Source organism: Haemorhous mexicanus, chromosome 4 (assembly GCF_027477595.1).
Source record: "Haemorhous mexicanus isolate bHaeMex1 chromosome 4, bHaeMex1.pri, whole genome shotgun sequence".
NCBI lineage: Eukaryota > Metazoa > Chordata > Aves > Passeriformes > Fringillidae > Haemorhous > Haemorhous mexicanus.
In genome coordinates this window covers 21,599,308-21,626,970 of record NC_082344.1, presented here as the reverse complement: position 1 = coordinate 21,626,970, position 27,663 = coordinate 21,599,308, and the positions used below count along the sequence as shown (strand labels likewise).

Below are 27,663 nucleotides of genomic sequence, written 5' to 3'. Positions count from 1 at the left end.
TTGTTTGCAGGGGTGGTTATGCTTATAAGCATTATTTATACATGCAAGATGACAGCTAAATCCTTCTTGCTTCTCCCCAGGGGAAAGGCAAGAGGGGAACAGCCCGACATCTGCTTTAAGCATTTGAATTTTTTGTTACCTGTAAATATTCAGCTGTAAAGTGGAAGAGAAAAAATACTAATATGGATCTAAGGCTCATTTCTATGTTTCCTCTCAAAAGAGTTTCATTTTTAAAGCATCATTTTATAGTTTAACTTGCATAACATTGGTCTTTGTCTTTTTCAACTCCAATAGAGTTTAAAACCACAAGGAAGTGGCAAGCAGAAATAACTCATCATCCTAAACCAGCACTTGTCAGAGCTGAATTTCAGAGCACCTTGACAAAGGTCGTCAGAATCATTAAGAGCATTTTACTGTGGTTTAGATGCAATAAGGAGACCAAAGCCAGGAAGAGTGACGCACACACAGGGCAGGAATAGAATCCTGCTCTCCTACCCGGCCATGGGAGCACTGCAAACTCATTCTATATCATAACACCATGACCATTACCACAGATGTGCTTTACAGAAGGCTCCCTTTTCCCCCCAAGCACCACTGACCAGCGAACTCTCAAGTTCCATTCCTGTAATACCTATAATTAAGTACCTTTTACTTTCCTTTGATGTACCAAAAAGCAGAACTACTGAGTTTTGTCTATTTGTATGACTAACAGTCATAGAAATCAACGTTGTCTTCAATTACCTAAGCAGGACTAAAAAGGGGTTTTTTTTCCTTTGCATGGATACAATGCTATTGAATAGACTTCCCCACAATAATCAACAACCAACTTTTAAGTCCCTTATTAGCCAGTGATGTTCTCTTTCCACTAACTTGGAGTCATGCTTGTCTTTCATCAGCAGGAAGGGAAAGGTCTCAAACCTAGGAGACATCCAGATTACATTACGTCCTGTACCTGGGTCCTTCTGACCTGTGGTAAACACACTCTCTTGCTTCCTCCTACATTCACATACAACTCCTCCAACATAAACCCTCACTTCTGCAAACAGGCATTAAGGCAAGGCACCATTGTTCTTTAAATTAAGCTGAAGTGGGACTCTAAAGAGCCCTAAAGGGCACCTGCTTCAGTTAGGTCTCTTCTACTCCACATACCATTCCCAGAGACATCCGTGTCCACACACACTGCTGCCACTGCAGTCTAGCCAAGAAACTATTAGCATTTTGCAGCCTTCAATTTAAGAGCATCAGTGTGTGACAATTAGATATATTAAATTCTGTTAGGCCAACAAAACTTATGATTTAGCCAACAGAACGATACCAATAATTTATATGTATTTTTTTAATCAGTGATTAATCCGCTAGACTTCATGCTTTGATCATGATACTTGTGGGTTTCACTTTTCCAAAAAAACCCATTACAGATATGCAGGCAAGTGCCAAGTTACACCACTACCTATAATTTCATTCTCCTTGCTGCCAAACTGAGCCTGGGTCTTTTTACTATGCGTACAAATGCTAATTACAGCTCAACACTAATGCTAATCCTGACATCTGCTAATTAAAAGATCACATCTTCTGCAGAGTCAGCAGTGCTATTCAAATGAAAACATTAATCAGTTTAAAATTTAAAAAAAAAAAAAATCAATCAACAAAGCAGGAATTTTAGTCCTTGGTTCAATTAATATCAAAATGCAAACAGGGAGTACTCAAGAGCAAGTGTCAGTACATTCTTTGGGAATATCTAATGTTCAGTGAAAAGGAAAACTTTCAGCACTGTGTGATTTTTCTGTCCTCAGTAACTGTCCACTTTCTCTCTTACACCTTATTTAATCCTCCCTTCTCTGCAACCAGATCATCTCAGAAACCCAAGACCAGCCCATACCAACATCCCACAGTCAAACCAAGGCAAGCACAAACACCTCCATGAGTACATTCAAATAACTAAGAAGTCCAACTTCAGCTTCATGGGACCACTATCCTCTACAGCTAACACATGGACCTACAGGATCAGGGCTGTCACGGACAGCTACAACCCATTAACACACTAACAACATCTTGGACAGGACAGTCCAAATTTGCTTCCTATTTCAGCACACACAGTAGGCAGGGAAAAAGGATAAAAAGCAGGATGCATCCATCCCATGAAATAAACACTGAGATCACAAAACCCCACCAAAAAGTCTACACAGGGCTCCTCAATTCACCCATTCCTACCTCAAACCCTGCTGCTCTACATCTTGCCCCCAGTCCTTGTTTCTCCTGTAAGGGATGTCCATCCATTCCTCCTGGAAGAGCCCTCCTGCACGGTATCTTCACTCTCTCCATGAACTGAGCTGCGACCTTCCAGACCCTGCTTGCTGGCTGCTTCTTTGATTCACTTCTCTAGTGCTTGGAAACCATGGTACAGGTGCTCCACAGACAAAGTAGCTCTGCTCAGAGGTCAAATTATGAGGACATTAGAACCAGACAGACTACCCCAATTTCCAAGGAAATCAGAAGAAAATTGAGCTTTTGAAGAGATGAAGAGAAGGTGCAACCCAATGGCAACCCAACAACAGCAGTTTCCTACAGAGCAATCTTTTAAAAACCATGTTATTAAGTGCCAAAAGGACACCTGTTGGTAAAGAGGAATGGGAGGTCACCTCAAAACAAACAAACAAAAAAAAATTACCTTGCCTTAATGGGGCAATACTCCTGCAACCCTCCAAAAGAAAGAAATTCCAGGAAAGGAAAAAGCCCATGGAGCAACAGCAGCTTCCAAGGCAGCACTGGGCAAGAAGAAAAATAAGGTTTTTCATTCATTTAGCATGCTGCTGCTGAAAATTTATTTAAAATAGTCTGCATTTATTTTGCTGGAGCTCAATAGAAAAAAAAAAAACAGCTTTTTAAATTTTTTATACGAGTTAATATTTGTATTTATGAGGAAACCAGAAATCAGGTTTACTGCCTTTTTAACAATGTTAATATGAAAATGCTTTTTTGTAAGCTGCCAAGGTTTCTTCCTTTCTCAGCTACATGCCCTGCAATTGCCATCTTATCTGCACTTGAAAATTTCCACTCTGGTGAAGTCTTACACTGTAATATATCTTTAGCTAATAATACACTGCAGCCAGTTATAAATTAATCACATTGATAAAAGGTCTAACAAAGTTACCAATATCACTCTGTAATGCACATGCAATATTACCAAGTCTTATTTGAATAGAATAGGCAATTCAATCAAGAAAAAAATGTGACAGAGACTTCCAACTGCAAAAGAATCTTAAATCATTAATGAAACTAAGAATTTAATGTATGCAAATTAAATTATATATGCATATTTCAATGGGCTAAAAGTTTATGTGCATACTTTACTTGGGAATCTGCCTTGTGATACGATTAGAAAGAAATGGTGACAATTCAGATTTTTTATTACTTTGGACTGTAAAGCGTTCATATAATTTATGTTCACCCAAAAGGTACAAAACCCCATCAATTAAAGCCAGGCTGCAGATGGTATAAATAGTCTGCAGCCCCACTGAAGGTGCTCACTGCACTGTCTCAATACATCATTTGAGGTCCAGGTCTCACTAGTCTCCACTTGGAAAAAGCAAACAAAACCTGAGGTTATGAAAAACCTGGCACCAGCCTGCACAGAATTCAAAGAAAATAATTTCAGACCTCTCTTTCTCTGGTAATCAAATTCAGCAGCAGGTTCAAAAGTTACCAGGGCATGGCATAGAGGACACTGACCTGTACAGCCATTAAATAAGCTTTCTCTCCTGGCAAATCACTTTTTAAAGGCAGGAAGGGAATATGTGATAAAATATTAATCTTATTGATTGTGCTCTAAGGAAAAAAAAGGTTAGAATCTGATTGCAGGGGATATGACAGCTTGTGGCTACTAAACATCTCTTCAAAATTACTATGTTGGGTTTTCCCCCTTTTTAGTAAAGCAGACAAAAAAAAAAAAAAACATTCTCCTAATTAAATGTCAAATATTTTTGACTTCTGAAATCAACCCAGTATTTCCTGCTATAAGCCATTTACTGGGAAGACAAAAATCCAGGCAGTGGGCCCTTCAGGAAACATTTTTACCCCCAAGGACAAAAAATTATATTGATAAAAATACACACATTTATGTTGCCACAGTGAAAAGTGTCCATTGGAGCTCAAGGCAGCAAACTAGAAACAAGATGTCATTTTCCAGTTTGAGGTTAATGTACTAATTTAATACTGACTCCTTTTATTATTTTGCTTTTTCTTTTTTTCTTTTCTTTTTCTCCCAACAGATTAACAACACTCCCAAAGAAGAAATCACAGCAGAGGGGAAGTTCTGAGGCAGATGTTCCCAATGTGTGGCACCACATCCAGCTAACACAGAAATGGTACCCACAGAGCCAAAACTGAGCAACTTCACCAGGGGCACAGCACCAGCAACTTCTGCCAAGATGCTGAGCCCTCCCCATCTGAGGTGAAAATCTGGTTTTAGGCTCAAACCCCAGAAAGCCAGTGCTCAGCTAAAAGGAAGGATTTAAGCCCTATTAGTGCATCTGTACAAAAGCTTTGTTGAATTAAGGCTCTGCCCATTTACACCTCTTCCTGTCATCATTTCTCCCTGGGCTATCACTAAATCACATAGGATCTAATGACCTAATTAAAACACTTCTTAACACTCACAGCATTTTTGATGCCAGCTTTCAACACAACTAATGGCAAATGAAGGTTAATAACTGGTAATTATCATACCCCTTTTAAAGATTTTGTTTTTAAACAAAGGAGTGAAAATATAAAAATAAATTACTGAAAGGAAAGAGCAAGCATAAATGCAATTCCTGAACACTGCTAAAAACCATTCACAAGAACAGCAGTTACGGCTATAAAAGCCAAATATTAAAAACATTCAATGCATTCAAGCAGGATGGATCTTACACACTGCACATTCTCAGAATTTCAGCTTTAAAAAAGCCACCAGTAGAAAAAGCTATCTTAATACTAGTTTACTGATATAGAAATCAAAACTGCTATCTTGCCAAGATACAGCTATTGAAGTGCAGATACAGCTACTGAAGTGCTTCCTGTAACTTTTCATTGTTCTGTAAACAAGCTGCTTCTTTGCTACACTGCCTTTCATATACATTATGCCAACCAATCCCCATGGCCCATTTTTACTCATAGAGCTTCAAACTTACATGCTTTAAAAAACAAACAAACAAAAGACAATCCTTAAAGACGTAATAACAAAAACCTCCCACCTAACATGACACTACAGAAGCCTCAGCAGCTTCATGAACAGTTTATATTAACAGCTGCTGTAAAACCAGAGGGAACACAAGCCTACATTAAAATAATATCTGAGGTTTTCACAACAAGAGATGAGCAGATCTGCAGAAATACAAAATAGAATTCAGAAAAGAGCCAGTGCTTGGACTTGTCTATTCAAGTGTGTCCTTCAGTAGGAAAGGCTGCTCATAATGCAACACCTCAATGTCATCCAGGCTCAATCAGCTCTTACAGAGGCAGATGCTAAGTTGTACTGAGCAGAGCCTCTAGTGTATGACAAGCTCTAACCAGAAATGCAGCTTTCTCCAGTAAAAAGATTTGTTCAGAGTTCAAATTCACAAATATTAGGAAAATCACTAAAAATAAAATTCAACTGAGATAAAATTAAGTATAATGTTTAAATCCCTTGAACCCTGGCTCTGTCAGCAAGTGTGTCCTAGGAGAGTAACAGAGATTTTGAACTCACACTCAGGAGCTTTACAGATCTATAGCCTTCAAATTGCTCCAAGTTGTTTTTTAATGCTAATTCATTTTATTCAAGATGAACACACATGTCTTTGTGACCCCCTCGAGAAAATTTTGGGAAGAGGTCTGTGCAAAAGCACTTTGCTTGGCCACTGGAGTTAGGGGACAATGCTGACTTGAAAGTAAGTACAGGTGTTTGATGCCCTGATAAACCCCAGAAAATGGAGCAATGTAACAGGACTATGCTGTAAACAGACAAAAAACATCATAAAAAACTGTCATGAAACACACATACTGTTTCAGAAACTATGGAAGGCATGAATATACTTCATAATCAGTGACTTGAGATGAAAGGACCAAGATCAAGGGCTACCAAGTAACCCTGAACAGAACATTCTCAATCCCCTCAATCAGAATTGTTCATTTCCAGCTAAAGTGGCTAAAACTTTCAAGCAATATTATTCATTTGTTTGCCTTTTTCTTTTTTTTTTAGGTAACAAGTCGTACAAAATCATTCATTGGATGTAACTCCATACTGCTTTCCTCCAACTTTTTAATTAGATCTGACATTATTAGCATAAACACAAATTATTTTTAAGCTACACTGAAGTAAAAACTCAGTAACATCTGCTTTGTTTTCATTATTCATTAAAACTTATTCAGAACAACAGAAGTTGTAAATGCTCCATCACTAGTTGTTATTCTGTATTTAAATACTTTGATCAGCTCCCCTCAGAAAAAGCAGCATACACCATTTTCCATCAAGACTAAAGAACAATGAAATCTTCCCTTGGTCCTCTAATGAGGACAAAATCATCCAATGGCACCACAGAACTTTACCAGCTGCTAACAAAAAGATACAAAAAACTCAGCCACCAGTGGGAGACTGCTGCTGTAGGCTCCTAAAATCCCCATCTCCATCCAGTTCAAAATTCAGGGCTGCTCAAGGATGCAGTCACCTGCTTAAAAACTTAAAACCAACAGTGTGGAGAAGAAGCCAGCACCAAGTAATTAGTAACGGGGGAGTGAATTTGGTGCTATATATCTGCAATATTGATGGATTCAGGCATGTGCCATGCATATATAGCTCTGCTTTGGAGATGCAAAATGCAGTTTGCTCTCTCATCTCTCTTTCTCCCAAGTTCTGTACAAGTTTCAAAATGAATTTTCATGATGATGAGGCTTGATTCAGTTAGTTTTCACTGGACTATATTAGAAACAGCAGGAAGAAAGAGAATAGAACACACCTTGCTAAGCAAGTTACCACACATCCACACACACACACAATCCAGAGAATCACAGTATCATCAAGGCTGGAAGAGACCTTTAAGATCATCAAGCCCAACCACCTACCCAGCACTGCCACTAACCACTAAATCATCACCCAGCAGCAGATCCAGACACCTCCTGAACACCTGGCAGTGGTTCCCATCAGGGCCCACAGACTTGTGAGTGCCTAATTGGCAGAGCAGGCCACGAATCATTTCCTCATGGATTATGGGGACTTCACTCATCTCCCCATCACCAACTTCCAGCTCTGAGAGCTGGGTATCCTGGGGACAACTGGCCCTGAAATTGAAGACTGGGGCAAAAAAGCCATTTAAGTCCACATGCATGCATATATATGTACACATTTCTACTCACACATACTCCTGTGCAACACACATCTGTGCCATGCTCAGTGTTCCCTAGGACAGGAGACTGCACCAACACACTGACCTTCAGATCACCTGAGACTGGAAACAGGAAGGTTGAGAGAGATTCCAGCACCACAGAGCAAACATCATACACACTCTGAGCAGCTCTGCCCTGTCCCACAGCTTGTGCTACTACTAGGCAGCAACACAAAAATTAGATGTAAACCAGCAGGAAGCTGATCACAGGTGAAAACAGCCCAGCAAGATTACAAATTCAACAGAGATTTTAAAATTAGAGCTTCATTTCCCAGCTTGGTTACCCATACAGCCACAGAAACAGATGGGAAATGAAGAGGGTTGATTTGGGGGTGGAGGGGAAGCAGTCAAAACTTGCACTGGAACATCTGTCCAAACTGCAGCTCTCAGGGAATCAAGAAAGGAAGGAAGCATTTTTTTTGTTTTTTTCCCTCAGTTTTTGAAGAGACTAGAAGGACCTACATATACCTTATTCATAGGACATAGCTTTGTTAGATAAATCATTAATTTGCCAGAAATCAGGAGCTTAGGGCTGCATTCTTGGAAGTTCCTCTCCCACCCACTGGCTCAGCATCCCAGGGCATCTACCCAAGGGATGCCTTCCCACATGAGTCAAGGCAGACACATCTCCCAGCATCTGCCTTTTCTGACTTTTATGTTTGCAGCCCTTGAAAGAAAAAGGGAGAGCAGAGGTGTAATTGCTCAGGTTTGCAGGTTACTCCATGTTCTTGAGGAAAAAAAAAAGTCATGGAGGTACAAAAGCCCCTGCTGGGAGTCCCACAGCTAACATACAGGACTGCACAGGAACTAACAGGAGGAATCACTTGTGTGCCACCACACTTGCATTTATTTTTGTGGTATTTAAGGTGCATGTCTTACACCAGCTGAAGTGAGAGCTCCTCCTGGGCACAAGCTCTGTGAAGATCAGGGACCATTTCAATTCCTCTCCATGCACTTCCTGATGGATCAGCTTTGCTGTGCCAGGTACCAGCTTATCACACAGATTCACATTTGAATTGGAGATGCACTGCAAGCCAAGGAGAGTAATTTCCTGGGGTGGGATTCACCTTCTCCATCTTAAAGTATCTGCAATGTAAATGTCTCTATCTGAGTTTGGCACCTTAGGCTCCCTTTACAGACAGTGAAGAGAAATAAGCTTTTTAGGATGCGATTCATCTGACATATTTTAAAGGTCTACATGAGAAGGAAAGGAATCATGTCTCAAAAGTGCCTGCCTCTTTCCATTAGACAGAAGGTCAGTTTAAATGATTAGCTTTCGTACAGACATCTCAGACCAGATAAACAAAACTTACCGCATCTTTCTGCTTAAAAAAAAAACAAAAACAAAAACAAATTCACAAAAAACAATCCCAAACAAACCCACACAAAAGCCCATCCCAAAAAAAAAACCCTAAAATCAAAACAAAAGACCACAAAAGCCAGACAAATGATCCCATGGCAAAAGTTGGATGCAGAATAAAAGAATAAAGTTATAAAAATACCAATTAGCTATTCAAACAAGGCAGAACAATGCTTGCTTCCTGTCCACCACACTTCAGCACTGCAATAAAGCTCACTAATGAGCCAGCTAACCACACCAGGCTTATTCACTGCCTACAGCAGTGACCAGCTGATCAACCACCAAACGTGTCCCAGTGGATGCTCCCCAGCTGCAGCTCAGCCCAACTCAGTGTCTGGGCAGATACCACGAGAGCAAGGCAGGCTGCTCACCAGGACCTTTTTCTAGATACTTGAACAGCTCAAATAAGTGTGTTCAGGAAGAGAAAAAGGCAAAGTTGCAAGAGTGCCATACTCATCAAAAAGCAGCCAGCAGAAGCTCAAGAAATTTGGAGCCAAGGTTAGTTGTAAGGAAAAGCTAAGCATTTGTCACTAGAAAAATATACACAGGCAGGATCCAAGCACCAACCACTATTTCTGAATAAAGCAATAATTAAAAAAAAAGAAAAAGTTTTGGGTCTTTATTCCTTTCATATCTTAACTATAACAGATATTATTTCTGGAACAGCAACAACATCTAAGATATCTCCAAAATTCACAGGCTTTGGCACATCGTGATTTTGGTGAAGTTGCTGTATACTTACGACTTCCCACTGGAGTGTTCAAATAACATTTTTAATCAGTGGCATGCTTAGAGCTGTCCAAAGTGAAAAGACATGAAACGATAAAGGTCAGCACGTGGACTGCAGGAAGTTCAGCAGATGAATCATGGGGCACAAGGGGATTATACCCTGTCACACTCGTACAACTGAACTCAATTCTTCTGCTGCCTGGTCCTGCAGGCAACAGTCCTGTTAATCACAACATTATAATATACATACAATACATAAGAGGTGCGTAATAACCTCTAAGTTATCAGGTATCAGTAAAATAAAGTGATAAGACACTGTATTTTAAATGAAACTTTAATTTCCCCCATATTTTAGCAATATTACGAGTCACCACTAGATTACTTTTCAAATGTGTCTCCACATTGAATGAAGCAGGTATTTGCAAGCCTCTTCAAGCTGATTCACCCTTTACTTTTTCAGGCAACCTCTTACATGACTCATGTGCAGCAAAATTCAAGTCCACAACATTCAGCTCTCAATTAGAGGCTATTTTTAATTAGCTACAAACACTATATCCAAAGACTGTATCAGCAGCAACTGGCCTGAATCAACACAGAGTTTTTGAGGAAAACAAACAAAGCAAGCCCACACAAGAAAACCTCATCTGGCCTTCATCCAAGCATGCAAACTAAGGGACATTTCCATATCACTCCGAAGATTTCAGTGCACTGGCCAAAACCAAATTAATAAGGGAAAAGGCAGCTTCTTCTCAGTTTAATGACAGAAACTGTTTCTTTACCATACCCTTACCTGACAAGAAAAGTATAGAAACAAGCATGACAAAATCATATCAGTAGGAAAAAACAGGAAACATATTTCTCATTGGTCTGATATCCTAAAATGTAAATAAGACAAGAACTGATCAGCAAGGGGGTGGCCAAACTCAAAAGGGAAGGAGAAATAAAAGAAAAGCCCCATCCATCCCTTCATAATCTCTTCACTGCACCCAGAAAACGGAGGCAACCACAATGCTGTCTGCTCATCATCCGCCATCGGCACACACCGATACCACTTTTGCCATGATGTGACACCAGCACCTAGAGCTGAACACCAAAGGGCAAACATTGCAAGGCTACATCAAGATTTCACAACGTGATTTATTTGTGGCTCTCAGCAGGTCTTCCCAGATGATGAAGTGTCTTGCCAGCAGCTGAAATCTCAATACTGAGACCACAGACCTGCATTGAACAAAGCATTGCTCCTGCTATTATTTTATCCCATCCTGCTCATGAAAGATGTCCTGATTAATTTAAATAATTGCTCCTTGTTACAATAGCACCAGTAGATACACATTGATCAGCTTTACATACCCTGGATGCTGCACATAATGAGTCTGGAAATGAAAGTGGAGAAACTAAAGAAAATGGAGTCAGCATCCAGCTAGGAAAAAGCTGGAGTAGCCAGGAATCAGCCCCTGCTTTGCTGTAAGGGAAGACACTTTGTCAGGACACAAAAGGATCCTCCTTTCTCCCTCAATCAACAGAAAATTAGCAAGGAGGCTGGAAACTTAACATAATTACACAGCAACCTTTGAACCTTATTACTGCATACACACACAGGTTTAACTGTAGGACTGTCATTAGTCCCTTACTCCCTTACACAAATTAGCCATGTTAGGCAAAATTAGGCAAAAACCCAACAGGAGTAGAAAGCAAGAAATGTTACCAAGTGCAATAATTATTGTGCACTGCAGCTGGACAAATTGTGCTGCCTCCAACATGGGCACTATCTCCTTCTCATAGGTTTTGCAACATCTGGCAAAGGGGGCTCCCTTAAGCTCTAAAGAGGAACTTTCCCTTCCCTGTGGGATTTGCCACCGAGAGTGCTGGCACATGTGGGACCTTCAGCCTCAAAGTCCACACAACTGTACAAAGCCCTCAGTTTCTGCACAGGTGACTTCCAGACAGGAAAAAAGGACTATAAAATACCTCCTGCTCCCATGCACCTTTGCCAGGGGCCACCACATCTCTCAGGATGGAAGCATCACTGGTGCTTTCACAATGTGCACCAACCTAACCAGCAAACCCAGCACACGTGGCAAGCAATTTTTATTTTAATTTTAAAAAATAACTCAGCTGTAGGAGCAACAAAATGCTAGAAAAGAAGGCCAACTCCCTTTTTTAAACAGCCACCCAAGAAATTTATCGGTGGTGGATTTTTTGGCTCATTTTCGAGTCCCACTGAAAGTTCAAAATTCGGGGAAATGCTATAGCTCTGCAGCACTTACATAAAAAAAAAAAAACCAACAAAAATTTTAAATATTACAACTAGATGTCATTCCCTATTCAGAAACAAATTATCAGACTCAGCTCAGGAACAGAGACATATGGAGTTACTTGGACCAAGTCAGCTCTATAGAAGAGCAGGTATCAAGTAGAATTCAGTCCAGTGAATTTTCCATCTTCTTTTTCCTGTCTGACTTCTAGCTTAAGGAGAACATAATGGGACCGTTACTTTCCAGGAGGCTGTGCTTTCATATGTAAATTTCATCTTCATAAAGGACCATTTAAAAATGTTTGGGGTTTTTTGAAGGCTGGATTATAACCTAGCTTCCACACAGGGACCCAGATGAAACAAGGCCTTACTGAGCTCCAACCAGCAGAGCCAAGAACACCTGCCATCCCTGTGTAACCAGTAAAATGATTAAAAACCAAGCTCTCCTTGCTCTTACCCTTTCTCTCTGTCTGCCACCATCCCAGGATGACTATTCCATGGCAGGCAGTTTCACCACCCTCAGCACCAAGCCAGCCCTGGGGACACCATCCAGGATGCTCAAAAAGAATCATGTTTGCTGGTCTTTGACCCATGGCTCTGGGCTTGCAGTCTCCGCTAAAAAGGTAACTAATATTCAGCTGCAGATGGATGGAAGAGCCCCTTAAAATATGATGGTCATATCATGCTTACAGGCCATACTCCTCCTCAGTGTACCATATACACAATCACTTTGCAAGGAGAAATTATCCCTGAAGCTCAGGCAAACATCATGGCAAAATATGCAGGGTTCACAGACACAAGAATACCTGTACTTCACATCCAGCCTCAAAAAATCTGCATTTGGCATCTATTGGGATTAGCTGTACACTAGGAGCGAAAAAATATATGCATAATTCTAAGTTATTAGAAAGTCCTGAGAGCTGTCCAGCTCCTAGGAAAAACAATCCCCTTAAACCAAGGCCAAGAAAGGCGAGCAGCCGGAGCATCAAACACTGGAGGCTCCTAAGTTGCACCTCAAGACACCCTTAAGGCATGGAACTCACATCTCCTCTCAACTCCAATAAGGAAAAGTTTTGAGTGTACCTCTAGAAGGAGGAATCAGTCACATCTAACCTGGTGTAAAGACAGCTGCTCTACAATGCAGGGAAGCAGTGGGGCAGACTGGGATTGATCAAAACCCAGTTTTGCAGCAAAGGAACTCTGGGGCTCCTTTCCTTTAAAAGTGGAATTCCTCCTTCTTTTGCAGGGGAATGCTAAGTCACTCAGAAAACTCACACAGCCAACCTTCAAAGATCACCACAGCCCACTACTGAAAAAGAAAGTTTAAAATAATATACTTCCAGGTACTCATGTTCTCAGTTTCACATTGGGAAACGAAGTCATGTAGCTGTGTGTCAGCACCTGAAAAACCTGTGCAGTTCATACATTCAGTGAATTTTATCCCAGTGAGTTGCATGGAAAACAACAATGAAGTCAACTGTTTTGTTGGAAAAACAGATATATACCACTGTATGTCCAATAACACCTCAAAATTGAAAGCTCCTGTGGAATATTTTTTCCCTGGTGAAGGGTTCCACAGTAGCTGTGCCCAACAAAAAAGCATTGTGCTTTCAATTGTCATGGTTTAACCTCAGTTGGCAATCAAGCCCCACACAGCTGCTCACACGCTCCCCACAACCAAGCGGGTTCACGCTAAAAGTAAGGACACTCATGGGTTGAGATAAGGGCAGTTTAATAGGTAAGGCAAAAGCTGTGCAGGCAAGCAGAGCAAAAACAGGAATTTATCCAGCACTTCCCATGGGCAGCTACATCCCAGGTAAGCAGGGCTCCATTGCACACAGCGATTACTTGGAAAGACAAAAAGTCACCACTCCAAATATCTTCCACTTCCTTCATCTTCCCCCAGCTCTAAATGCTGAGCATGATGCCATATGGGATGCAATATCCCCTGGGTCAGCTGGGATCAGCTGTCCTGGCTGTGGTCCCTCCCAGCTCCTTGTGCACCCCCATCCTCCCCACTGGTGGGGTGGGGTGAGAGGCAGAAGAGGCCTTGGCACTGAGCAAGAGCTGCTCAGCAGTGACCAAAATAGCCCTGAATTATTGACACTATTTCCAGCACAAATCCCAAACACAGCCCCACAACAACTACTGCGAAAAAATTAACTCTAGCCCAGCCAAAGCCAATGCACTGATGATGAAAACACCTAAGACGAGAATATTTACCCACACTTCACATTTTCTCCTTGTTGGACACAATACAAGAGGTTAAACACCTGTGGTGAAGTCTCCCTTCATCTCACTGATTTGGAATTATCATAAAACATAGGACTGCTTAAGGGCATCAGCACGGATGACAGGAGTCAGCTACCATCAACTACATCAGCACGGACCACAGGAGTTAAATCCCCATTTGGGGATTTGTGTGTTTTGACTTCTTTTACTTCTACAAAATTTAGGCATCTTAAAGCTCTAGCTAAAGGATAAGATTATTGATATAGAGCTAGATATACACATGCATCACTTGATATGCCAAACCATATGCCAACAGGGAAGTCCTGAAATGTGTAAATCTTGATCTGAAAATAATTCTCAGCAGAACCAGGGCCTGAATCTGCAACATATGATAATCTCCCTGAATTCCATTCTCACACCTGTGCTCTTGTGCTATCTTCTCCCCCAATCACATTGCAAAACTCTACACAAAAAAAAAAAAAAAAAAAAAAAAAAGTCCAACCCCCAGAACACGTTGCACAGCTGTCTCACTGTCACATCTATTATTCAAGAAAGGTCTCACTGAATAAATGTCTGTTCAGAGGCTCTAAACAAATTTCATTTCTGAACACCACTGTCTGCAGCCCAGCAAGCCATTTCACCAAGATAAGATCACACATTTAATCAAACGCTTCCAAAAAAGAAATACACACCGAGTTTGCTTAATAACGTCAAATAATAAAAGTGCAGCACTGGCAGCATACTAATTTTTAGTGCTCTTTCTTCTTTGAGGGTTGTCTCAATAGTCAAGGTCAACCGTACATGGGATTTCTTCTAATTAGGGCTTCTGGTAATGGAAGACCTGCTTACTCTCACCACTTAGCCATGGTTTTCCCTACAATGAAGACATCTCTCTTTCATTTTAAATTAAATCACTGCAGCATCCCACCCAAGTACAACAGACAAAACTGCATAACTCTGCTAATTCAATAGAGGACGTAAATGAAAGAAACAAAACCCACAACTCTGTGGTCAACAAGCAATCATCCACACAAATGTCTATGGGATAAAAGTAAAAGTGATTTACAGGAGAAAAAAGCCCCAAAATGTGATTATCTGCTTGATGTTTAACTATAGTTCCTACTGCAGTACAGCACAGACCTATTTTAAGTTAGAAATTGGGAGTGGACTTGGCACTCCTAGGCCAAAATACACTTTGCCCTTCATTTTATTGTAGTTGTAAGAGGAACCAGCTCAAAAATCCAGCATTATGTTGGATTTTGGACTTTGGATTTTGCAGTTGGACTACTGCAAAATACATCTGTATTACTACAGCCCAGACTTAAATGGTATTCTTCACTAACTTGTCTATTACTCTGTTTATTACTAATTACTTATTTATTCACTTAAGTAATCAGCTTTGCCACAATGATGACTGCTGAAATAGGCTTCACCCACAAATTACATGAACTTGGGATAATTGTGAACCCTTGCTGTGCTCAAGCCTGCAGCTTGAAAAGGGTCAAACAAAAGCTGGCATCCTCACCCTTACAGCCTGGCTCATAGGTTATGCTGGGCTGCCCTTTGCTTCCTCGGGATGAGGGAGCAACCAAGCATGAAAGCATTGGAGAAGACAACCCCCCATCTGCTTCTGCCAAATCTTAAGACAAACAGTGAGGCAGCTCTGAGATATATTCCACACCATATCACATCTTCTCTGTCAAAAACATCCCTGCAGACACTGTGGAGGTCCAGATTCTCCCCTTGAACAGAACAACTGCAGCTAGCTTAGGCTGGCATAAACAACTGCTTGAGTGTATTGGCAAACATCTTCCTATATGTTTCAAACATCTTGAGTTTCACCCAGGGTCTCAGCTCCACTGCAAACACAGGGCTGCTCAGTTGGGAATATCCTCATGTGCTCAGTGAAGCGATTTCTCACCAAAACAAGGTTACTTACATAGGTATCATTCCCTTGTTGCAGTGGATATTGTCTACCTAGACTTCAGCAAGGCTTTAGACACTATCTCTCATAACATCCTCACAGGCAAGCTCAGCTGGTGTGGAAAGGATGAGGGTGCAGTGAGGTGGATTGAGAAGTGGCTGAACAGCAGGTCCCAGAAGGTCGCTGTCACTGCACAGGGTTCATCTGGAGCCCTGTCACTGGTGCTGTCCCCCACGGGTCAATACTGAGCCCAGTTAATCAGTGACTTGGACAAAGGGACAGATGCCCTCTCAGCAAGTTCAGTGATGACACAAGGCAGGGAGAAGTGGCCAATTCCCCTGAGAGATGTGCAGCCCTTCGGCAGAAATCATCTGAAAATCACCAAAGGCAAATGCCGAGTCCCACACCTGGGGCAGAATAACCCACACACCAGCACAGGCTGGGGCTGACCTGCCAGGAAGCAGCTCCATGCAGAAGGACCTGGAGGTCCTGATGGACAACAAGCTGTCCATGAGCCACCCAGGAGTCCATGTCTTGTGGCCAAGCAGGCCCATGATATCTGGGGAGCATTAGGAAGAGCACTGCCAGCAGATGGAGGGATGTGATTCTGCCCCTCTACTCAGCCTTTGTGAGGCCTCACCTGGAGCGCTGTGTCCAGTTCTGGGCTCCACAGGACAAGAGGCATGGAGCTCCTGGAGTGAGTCCAGTGAGATGGAAAGATGATGAGGAGCCTAGAGCATTAAGGGACTGGAGCATTTATGGAAGAAATTCTTGACTGTGAGGGTGGTGAGGCACAGGCACAGGTTGCCCAGAGAGGCTGTAGATGCCCAGACAATGAGTGTTCAAGGCATTGACCAACCTGGTCCAGCTGGGAGGTATCCCTACCCATAGCAGGGGTTTGGAATGAGATGGTCTTTAAGGTCCCCTCCAATCCAAACCATTCTATGACTCCATGATTCTGCTTTTCTTACTGAGATACAAGGAACAGGCTAAGAGAGCTGGGCCTGCTCAGTCTTACAGAGATGACTGAGAAGGGATCTCATCAATGTCTGTGAGTATCCAAAGGGAGGTGTCAAGGGGACGTTTCCAGGCTCTTCTTGGTGGTGCCAAGCAGAAGGGCAAGAGGCAATGAGCAGAAACTGAGTCACAGGAAGTTCCACCTGAACATGAGGAAGAACTTATTTTACTGTGTAGGTGACCAAGCACTGGAACAGATTGCCCAAAAAAGACTCTGAGCTTCCCTGACTGAGGATATTCAAGGACAGTCTGAATGCAAACCTGTGCAATGTGCTCTAGGATGATCCTGCATCAGTAGGGAGGTTGGATCAGATGACCCAGTGTGGTCACTTCCAACCTCATCCATCCCATGATTCAGTGATTTCGGCCTCCCTTTTGAATATCATTGATGTTGTACAGAACAAGGCTCCCCACTCTTGCAACTGAAAGGCTCGCAGAGACTTTAGAAATATTCATTGCAAATTGGTGACCTACTTAAGGAGATCTATAAAGTGCATTATGATTGTAATGGTGGGTCCCTTGTCAGAAGGTCACAAGTTATCCCTGTACACAGCATAATTGCTGTATTTCAAATACCTATCAGGGAGAATTTTACTCAAGGAGGTATATGTCATTTTGGAGTTGTACCAAATAATGCAGCAATTGTAACATTACATTCTTCTTTAAAAAAAAAAAAAAAAAAAAAAAAAAAAGACACACACAGACATTCCACACACCTGCATCCATTAAAGATAATCCAAAATGACAGTTTCTTGAAGAAGTCTGTACTATGGGAATTGCAAGTGCAGTAGTCACATCATAATTTCCCTCGGAAGGAAGTGGGATAGATACATCAAATTTTCCAACTATTACAGCCTGTGATTGCGATATCCAAAATCCAAAGGAATGACATTTTAGATTACACACACAGTTCCAACAAGCTTTAGCTGAGAAACAATGTCCAATATAGAAATCTGTAGTCTGCTGGAGACAGGAACGGCTGTTCTCTGGATATTCCAGATAAGCCATTTACTACAGGATTATAGACCAGTACTGTGCACCTCCAGATAGACTTGACATAAAAATATAATGCAGGATAGAATCCCAAAATCCTTTGTAAGTACAGGGAAAAAAAGGAGGGAGACAAAACAAACAAACAAGCAAACCCAAACCCAAAATGCAAAAGAATGCAGCAACAGAAGTGGTAAGTAAGGATTCACATTACACAGCACATATGGGTAAAAAGAATCACAATATGCATCTTGCTGAAACAAAAACACCCAAACAACAAAAACCTGTGCCCTTTGAAGCAAGTGGTGGGAATTTGCACCATTTTGAAATCACAATGTTTCAGTCAGTAACACACACATGCAAGGGCAAAGCAAAAGAAAAGGAGTTAACATGATCCCTGAAATCCTCAACTGTCTCCATCAGTGACATGTATTCAAAAAGACAGCTACAAAGGGTGCTTTTTTCCTTTCCTTCAGCAGTCTTTGGAACAGAAAAAAATAAAAATAAAATTAAAAAAATAAATAAAATGAAATTGTGGGGAAGAAGGAAGGGGGAAAAAAGAGAAAAAAAAAATCCAGAGAGCTACTGAAAATGTCCTTACAGGGTCAGCTGTCACAGGAATGCATTTGAGTATTCAAGGTACCCACCCATGCAGAACATCAAAAACTGGGCTTGGGTCCCTCCCCTATTCTCACAGGCTTGAGCCAAGGCTTGGTTTGTGACACTGAAGAGCAAGGCAGGGCAGTGCCTCTGCAGGGCTCCTACACAGAGACCCACTGATCAAACAGAACAGGGGCACTGCTTCTGCTCAGGGCCTCCCTTGTCTCCTGGAGTCCTCCAACACAACACACAAGCTTTAGCACTAAAAATACAGTTAACAGCTCAGCAGCTCTCAGTGCTGGGCTTTTCTGAGCTCAACTCCCCATCCAACCCAGGCCTGCCCAAAGTTAGGCAGCATACTTGTAGCTAACATGCCCCTTACTCCTTGCTCGAAGGAAAATGTTGACTTCCCCAAGTATGCTGCAAACAGCACTTCTGCAACACATTGAAGCTTCTCTTCCTCACTCAGAAGGCAATGAAAAAAAAATCTCATTAAGGCAGGCTTGGGATCAGCAACTTCAGAATGGAAAAAGCCTGCTACAACAAATAAGCAAGGACCAGAACTGACTCTGATAAAACATGTGGTTGCTCAACACATCTGAAAATGTGGTTGTTCTATTTTGGTGTTGGACTATTAACCAAGCAACTCAGTTAAAATTTTACAACTGCAGGCCCCTGCACAAGTTATTGTCCATTACTGCACCTACCAAAAAACAGCCAGAAAATAAACAGGGAGAGTTTCCAGCAAGACAATTTAAAAAAAAAAACAAAAAAACAAAAAAAAACAAACAACAGTATGCATCAGCACCATCATTTCACAAACAAAACCTGTGTATGCACGCACACGGACATACACACGTGGGTACACGTGTTTTGGGTATAGGTGCAATTCTCAGATTTCACCTAAAGCCAAAACTCTATTTCCCCAAGTTTGACAAAAAAATAAGAACTGGGTCTGTTCACCAAATCATGGTATTTATATGTCTATATATGTGCCTGCCCACGATAAACAATGTTCTGAGACTGCATTAGTCAGAACGCTCCTATTCCCTGAGCTTTAAACAGTGTTCATTGATGTAGTGGCCTCACCTTTGTAAGTGGATTCTCAGTTCCTGGGGAGTCGGAAAGGGACTTAGTGTAAAAACTCAGATATTGTATGCAGTGACTCTCACAAACTAATTACTTGCCCTTGGTATAAAACCACTTGGAGTCTTACCCAAAGGGGCCAGGCTTAGACTAGACCTCCTTTTAGAACAGTGCTGTGCAATGCTGGCACCTTTGAGCAGGACTCTGTAGTAGGACAATTCACGGCTAAATTTTAAGCATTGCTTCTACAGAAGCACAGAGAGTCCTATTTAATTTCATTTTAGCTTTGCACTGCTGTAAGAAAACACTCATGTTGGTCCTTTGTATTTATGACACCTTGTTCTAAGTTTTAGAAAAGCATAGCTCCGTTCCAAAGTTCAAAATCAATGACTTTACCTGATATAAATCAATGCAACTGCAATCAAATCAGTAAAGCTCTCACAATTAATAGTAGCAAAGCTATAATCCAAACTACTCAAAACATTGTGCATAATATTTCAAAGCTGTTCCCTGACAGGTACCCACTGTAATGAATAGGAGTTGTGCCACAGGCCTCTGAAGCATTAGGTTTGTAGCCACTGAAATAATTCCTGTGTAATTACTCACATGTTGACTAACGTGCTTTAAAAAATAATTTTCAAAAATCCTGCCAGAGGGAGCACCAATGGATGCTCTGTAAAGGTTTATTACTCTTAGGCATTTAAATGAAATCTGCAACTTCATATTGACTAACTGAGACAGCTGCCAAACTCCTCTTTGCTTTCTTCAGAATGGCGTCTATTTCATGACCCTTGAAACTGAAAGCTGTCAAGCCTCAAACAAAAAAGTGTCTTGATTTTAAGTTTGGACTGTTTTCACAAACACATTTTAGAAGTGTACACAGATTTCTACTCTTCCTCTGTGTTCATTGCTTTGTTTGGCCTGAAATGCCACCTCTGGCAAAAGATGTCACAAAACAATTACTAGAAACTTGATGCCGAAACAGGGGAACGTTTTTGAAAAGATACCTCATCTGAGATTCTGGAGCTTCTCTTCAGAAGATACCACATGTGAGATTCTTGAGCATCTTCCCCTCACAGGGACGCCAACAGAAGTGCTCCACTGACTACAGTGGGAGCTCCCATCACAGATGCAGCAGTACCTCCCTCGGATGGGAGTGGGCCTGAAGAAGTAGAGATTAAAAGTTCAAAAAGGGAGGGGAAAAAAAAGGCTCAGATAGAGGAAAACAGAGGTTTCAGGCAGGCTGAAAAAATCCACACTGAGCACCACTTAGTAAGTAAAACTGTGGTCCACAACACTATTAAAATGATGTTTCCACTGCCTGAAAAGACTAGCTACCTTGCTATCGTTACAGATGCTTGGTGCAATGACTGGTAAAAGCATCTGCCTTATAGGCAAAATCAGAAGGCTCTCTAAAAAGACTGCTGAAGTAAAAGCTGTAGTGCCAAGGTGTCTTTAGAGAAGTTGTCTTAAAAATGAACACTTAGCTTGCAGACAGGAATTTCAGACTGCACTGTAGAGATTATCCAGTGAGGAACGTAAAGCAAGCATTACACTGCAAACCTGGAGGCCAAAACCAGGCAATGAGATAACGTCCTAGATAGAATCACATCACAGATTTGAGTAGGAGGTGGTTTCTTTGCCATTAAAGAAGGCAAGAATTAAAAGTAGATGCTTAAAAGCAAAGTTCTCCTTCTACTTCATCAGCCTGTTCTGGGAGCTTCCACTGCCACTAAGCACGAGGATGAGATCAGGGAGTGCTGGAGCATCTCAACACCTACAGAAACAGGACATACTCACATGCATCCCAAGCAGGGAATTAAAGAGCCTCACATTAAGCGCTGGTGAGGATCGTGACAAACATTTGGCAAGGCAGGCATGACCCCAGGAGATGAGGCAGTCAGAGGCTAGCATGTCACACCCCCTTACTGGGACAGGTACATTCCTACAAATACACCAGTGCATACTGAACTCCTGCAAATGACAATTTTTAGCTCTCCATCCTGCAACTGAAAGCACTGCCTGAAGACATAGCAGAGACTGAAGTGTGGATGTACACTCATCATTGGCATCATGGTGCATTTTTCATATTCCCATCCCAGCAGGAGGGCATCTATTGAATGAGAAAAGGAGCAGCAGGGAAGAAATGGGCGTCCATAAACATCTCTCCAGAATGTCGATGCTCACCAGTACATCCTACCCCAATAAGCAGCCCATCAGAAGGGGCAGACAAAACCTTCTTTATTTTGCAGGGCTGTCTTGATGTTTCAGTACTGTCCTCAGCAACCCATCAATATTGTGATGTCTATCTCTCAGATAATCATCACTCCAAAAAAAATTAATTTTTGAGTTGTTCTTACAAACCTCTTGTGATATGCAAGAAGTCTCTAGGGAATGAAAATCTCCATCAAAATCACTCCAATCGCAGCATTCAGCTGTTTCCACAATCACCAAGTAATATAATTACAACAGGAAAAAATAAAAGGAACTTATTTAAAGCATAGAAATCCTTATGCCTATCCTCCATGCTTTAGCAACTCCCTGATCCATTCTTGCTCCCTGAATTCCATCTCTTTCATCAATCTTTAACCCACCCTTTATACTGTGTCATGCATTAAATTGCTTCCTAGTCAATCTACACCAGTCCCAACACTATTAGTATTAAAATTATTAATAAATCACCCATTCCTAGGACTTCTTCATTTACAAAGACTTCCCTCCCCCATGTGCACAAATAAATGTGTTGATGATGCATCCACTCATGCTCTGAATGTGAAAACCCTGACGGCAGCATCAGGCCCTCCAGCTGAGTGCTGCCCAAAGCTAAAGGTCATGCACATTCCTGTTCAGTCCTGGCTGATCATCCGCTCTACCTGCCTCTAAATATCTATTTATTTATTTTTCTAACAGCCCTGCAACGCTGGGCTGAGATGCCCAGCTCATCAGTCAGCTGGCTGGATGTGCATGCCTGCATCTTCACCTACAAACCTGCATGCACTTCCCTCCCAGCCAGCAAAGAGCACCAGCTTCATGCTTGCACCAGCGGGCACTGGGCAATTTGCTTTCTGTTTCAGGAGGGGAAAAAAATAGCCTTTCCTGCAATCAGTCAGTGCTTGGATAGGCAAGCTGAGCAGTTCTGCCACATCACCCCCGACTGGGAGGAAGGACGTGATCCCCATGGCATCCCAACCTGTGGGATGTACAGCCAAGCAAACAAAGGAGGGGGGTGGAGGGTTGGATCTGGCAGGGCACAGGGACAAATTCAAATAGCCTAGGCTAAGACATAAACTACTTCATCTCTGGAGGGCACCAAGAAACTGAAACACCAGCTCCCACTCTTGTCACAAAAACACATCTCCATGAGGACTCTGTAGCCTCAACTTCATAAATACCATTAAAATCTCACTGCTCGCAAAGCAGCACTCAATGTTTTCACTATCATCAATCTACACTGTCATTTATCTTGTTCTGGAATTCAATGCAAAACTAAACATACCTTCTCCTAACCACCCCAAGAAGAAAAAGGGAAAATACATACTTATTCAATAACAGAAATTATTTGGAACTCACAGGTGAAGACTAGCTTTACAGAAACTTCAATCCTTTTGGAAATAAATACACCAGAGATTTCTATCCACTTTATTTTTTGCTAGCAGGTAACAAGACAACAATCACTTTATAGTAAATCAAGCCTAAATAAGGAAAAAGTATTCTTAAAGTACTCGTAACTAGCAGGAACCAGAGCAGCCTCAACCACAACAAGGGGGTCTGACTCCTGTTTTCTCGGAGCAGTTTAATCTTCAGGAAAAAAAATACAGCTTTACCATGGAGACCTAACCTGAACTTTGTCACCCAGCATTGGCATGGATCTAAAGTGACGACTGCAGACTTTTTGACAGCAGCCCATTTTAACCTGTAACACCTGGTTTACTCCCATGAAAAGCTCCATGGAAGAATTCTTCCTAATGAATGCACAGTAGAAGTCTGTTCGTATTGCAAACCCCTGGAAATGATGATAAATGAGCTCTACAAAGCACATGCTACTACTCAATACCAAGCAGGCAGCATTGGCTGCACTCTTAAGAGGCAGCATTCCACAATGAAAATGGAATTCATTTCTTTTCAACTCCAGGGAAGATTTCTTTTTGGTCAGCTTCGAAAATTTTGATCCTACACTCTGGAATAATGAGTGCTATAATACAGAGAGAAATTGCAGCCGGCAGACTACCTCTCTGCCTTATATCAAGAAACAGATGGCATTTTCGCCTTTCCCCTTGCATCTCAGCCTCCCTCTAAGCAGCTGGCTGCCTGGAACCAGAACTGTGAGAGGGGAAATGGCAATAACTCCTAAGGAGTGATCTAAACAGGAAAGTAAATACAATAGACATGGGTTGTTTTGGTTAAAACGATAATGAACTCCACAGTTGACAAGCAGAAACAATACATTGCTGTTGGCCAAAATACGAGTTGTTTTAACTACCGCAGAGAAGAATCTCATGCCTATCAAGAAAGGGAGAGAGAGGCTCCTTTCCTACCTCACCACCCCTCAAGCAAAAGTACACATCTGCCTGTCTACAGGGGAAAGTGTAAGGAAAAAAGCCCAACTAAATGTACTGGAGGTCAGCGTTACTTCCCTGGACAACTCCGGATGCAAGTCTGCTGATCAAACTCAGTCCTTGAAGACAATCCCCCAAATACCAGGGCACATCTCTGGGGTAGTGTAGCTACATCTTCATTAGCACTAACGTGCACCAGCTCCCAGTTCAAGGAGGTAGGCTCCTTAAACTGGGAAACAGGGTTGCTCTCCGGCTGATGGTTCCTCCCCGCCATCAGTCTTACAAGCGGTACCTCCAAGTTACGCGGTCAAAAGATGATTGCAAGGGGAACACAAATAAATAATTAAGGGAGCAAATAAACAAAGGGTTAAAAGAAAAGAGGCATTAAAAATTCAATTTCAGCTAAACATATCGGCCCTAGCTCAAAACAAACGCCAGTCCTATACTGATAAGAGTCAGCAAGCGCAGCCTCCCGGGCAGGAGGTGTGAGCTCTGCACAACCCTACCTACACCGAACGCTTCGCTCTCCGGCTGTACGGGAAGGCGAAGCCCCCCGCGTCTACCTATAACCAGGGGCTGCTGGATTCAGACCTCTACCCCAGCCCATCACATCCACGCAGAGGCAGCCCCCAAAACACACCCCCAATTCGGCAACATCCCCCCCACTCATGCCCCCTGATATCCAAGAAAGCAATAGCTTCTCGAGGCACCCTTCAGCGATTAAACAGCAACGCAGATCCACGAAGGAGTGGGCATGAAGACGGGGGAAGGGGGGGAGAAGGGGGGAGATTGAGGAAACATAATGAAACTCACGAATTCCTCTGTAACACCAGCAAACCCCAACGTGGTGCCTTTCACAGAAAAAAATCCAAGAGCAAGAACAAAACCTACCAGGTCCCTCCATCTCCTCACTGTCTTTGCCACCCTAGCTGCCCACAGCCAAACCAGGCTGGAGCCTACAAGGCATTTCCAAACAAGACGCACACCCCTCGTCTCCTCTGTCGCCCGGCATGCAGACCCAGAGAGATGCTCCCCCGTTACCTGGAGGATCCAGCCCCCCTGAAGACAAACTGCCCTTATTAGAGCATTATTCAATCCAAGCGTGCACCCAGGGCGGCGGGCACCCTTCAGCCCAGCGCAAGCGGGCAAGGGAGCAATTGAGGGCCAGGCAAGAGCTGCTGAGCATCCATCCGCTCGTTAGTTACCTTTAGTCACCTCCGGCTCCTGAGATGCGAGTCCCCATCAGATCCTCAACAACCTGCAGCAGGGAGCTGCTGCCACAATCCAGCCATTAAAACCAGAGGTGGGAGTAGGAAGCAGACCTGGCCACAGTACCAAAGCCCCCAGCCAGGAGGAAAAGGGGGCCGGACGAGAGGCACGGACGTCCCTCAAGCAAAGAAAAATTAAAAAGAAAAAATAGAAAGAAGTAAAAGTCTTTCCTTTTTTGCCGTGTTCTTCTGCTACACAAGCTTCCTCCCGGAGGACGAGAGTGTGTGGGGATGGGGGAGGCGATCACTCCCTCCTCTTCCCCGCCGTCGCCGACCCCTCTGGACGAAAGCCCAGCTCCGATTTACCTCCTCCAGGTGGGCAACTTCAGAGCAAGGTGATGTCTCTGGAGCCGGCGCCACCGGCCAGGCGATTCGGATGCGGCAGAGTCATTGCCTGTGCTGCTGCTGCCGCTGCTGCCGCCGCCGCCGCTGCTGCTGCTGCTGGGGAAGAACAGCCGCTGCCGAAGAGACCACCAAAAAAAAAAAAAATAAAAAAGGAGAGAAATCTTCCACCATCCCCCTTTCTCTCTCTCCCCTCCAGCACCAGCCGCTCTTCGCATCCGCTCCCCTGCCCGCGGCCCCTCGCTCCGCCGGGGCTGGGGGACACAAAGGCGCCCGCGCAGAGGGAGGCGGGTGGTCCTCAGCCCCCCGCGCTCCGCAGACACCCTGGATCCTTCCTCCTCTTCCTCCTCCTCCCGCTGCAGAGACCGCCAGCCCCGGCGCGGCGCGGCTCGGCGCGGGCGGGCGGGCGGAGGGGGCGGCTCCGCGGGCGCGGAGGGGGCGGCTGGGCGGGCGCGCCCCGCGCGGTGCTCAGCGGGCGCGGGGGGGCCGCATGGCCGCCCCGCCGGCTCGGCACGGCTCGGCTCGGCACAGCGCACACGCTCCGCACACGGGCAGCGCGCTCCGCGGCGGCGGGACCCGCGGCATCCGCGTCCCCCGCAGGGCCCGGCCGGGAGCGGGGATCGGGGCCCGGGGAGGAGGCGGCGGCGGGCGGCGCGGCGCTGCTGCCCTGCCCGGCGGCGGCCGCACGGAGCCGGGCGGGCGGCGAGCCGAGGGGCGGGGGAGCGCCGAGGGCCCGGATCTGGGTTGCGCGGACGCGGGCTCCACCTAGCAGCCGGCCGGCACCGCACCGCACCGCACCGCCCGCACTGCCCCTCATCCCGCACCCGCTGCGATCCCACCCCCCCCGGCCGCCCCACCTGTCCCGCTGCCCCCTCCCGAAGGATCCCGCACCACCCGTTTGGACGCTCTGCCCGTGGCTCCCCTGCCAGGTGGCCAATCGCAGCCTCCACACAGGGCACGGACCCCGCTGCACACTGGATCTCCCACGTCCCGATTGGCCGCTTGGAATTTTGCCCCCATCCAAGCGGCCAATTGCAGCCTGCCTTTGCGGCATCGATGAGCGAACCTGTGTGGAGCCCTCAGTCCCGACTGGGTGCTCTGCCCTCTGCTGCCCTCCCAGAAAGCAGAGGGCAGAGCACAAACTGCCATTGGGCAGTTTGTGTTTCCAGCACAGATCCCCATTCCCCATTAGATCCTCCAGCTCAAGATCGGCCTCTCTGCCTGTTGTCCACAACCAAGCGGCCCATCAGACCCTACCTGCTGGTCAAGGATGGTCTCCCTGCTACCCAGCCCAGGGATGGGGCTCAGGACAGCCTGGCATCAGATGGGGCAGCAAGACACACTCTGTCCTTGCCCTGGCACCCCTAGCAGGTGAGAAACATGAACCCCCTCATCTCCTTAGAGTCAGGAATCTCCAGGAAAGAGGATAAGAAGCCTGCCTTTCTATTAACATTTGTAATCTCACATGCTTACGTGGGACCTCTGGAAATAATGGTGCTTGGCTGGAACATGCTAAACACTTCCCTCACAAACCAAAACCAAACAATTTGGTTTGTGAGGGAAGGACCTAAACAAATGAAGGTCTTTTAACAACAAAACAAACAAAAAAAGTAGATTTCAGAAAATCATAGTTTTCTAATTGCCTGGGTGCTAACATGCAACACACCACACTTTATCCCAGTGACCAGACCTATCTGGGGAGTTGCTACTGCACTCCCAGCTTTGACTGTAGCCAAGATACCTGGAAGTGCCCAAATGAGGCCTCCTGGTCCAACCCAATGGAAGATCCACTCAGTTAATTATCCTGCTCAGCTTTTTCCTTAACAAGCTCCTAAGAATCCTTGATGATGGAGACCTTGCAAGGCCATTCTTTTAAATGGGATGAGGGAATTAAGTAACCTTGTTTGT

The 27,663-nt window shown here is 43.9% G+C and overlaps 1 protein-coding gene across 8 annotated transcripts in view; it reads right to left on the bottom strand.

Annotated features, from left to right (window-relative positions):
- Positions 1-27,663, bottom strand: part of ADGRL3 (adhesion G protein-coupled receptor L3) — a 515,246-nt gene that overhangs the window by 465,943 nt on the left and 21,640 nt on the right. For 7 of the 8 annotated variants that reach the window (XM_059844075.1, XM_059844074.1, XM_059844068.1 and 4 more), the window contains one exon: positions 25,351-25,871. The gene's annotated coding sequence lies outside the window, so the exon portion shown is untranslated. The remainder of the gene's footprint in view (positions 1-25,350; positions 25,872-27,663) is intronic. The other variant, XM_059844071.1, reaches the window with a different exon arrangement.